Below are 434 nucleotides of genomic sequence, written 5' to 3'. Positions count from 1 at the left end.
GTCACATCTGTGGGTGACACTCAGCCGACCCGAGTCGCCCTGCCCCGGAGACGCGAAAACGGAGGCTGCAGGCTCCGCGCTCACACGCCTGCAGCTGAAGGACATTTCTTAAATGCAGGCAAAACACACTCCTTGGCCGCAAAAGGCGGTGAGGTTGGGAGAGGGGGCGGAGGGGGGTGACGAGTTTAATCATCTTCTTTCTAACGGACGCTTTGTGCCAAAAACATCTCTGCGTTGTGCAGATTTATCATAGCTAGAGCAAACTTTCTGCTTATCTGACATGGGAGGAAGGCACAGGTTTCAAGCATACTCCCTCAGCACTTAGAAATCAGAATCCGCCAAGGCGAAGTCTTGCTTGGCAGAACAACAGGTTTGGTTACCGGTTACTACTGGAAAGAAAAAAAAAATCATCCTTTTTCCTTTCTCTCTCCGAA

Source organism: Hipposideros armiger, unplaced genomic scaffold, assembly GCF_001890085.2.
Source record: "Hipposideros armiger isolate ML-2016 unplaced genomic scaffold, ASM189008v1 scaffold_506, whole genome shotgun sequence".
Lineage (NCBI taxonomy): Eukaryota > Metazoa > Chordata > Mammalia > Chiroptera > Hipposideridae > Hipposideros > Hipposideros armiger.
This window is presented reverse-complemented; position numbering follows the sequence as displayed.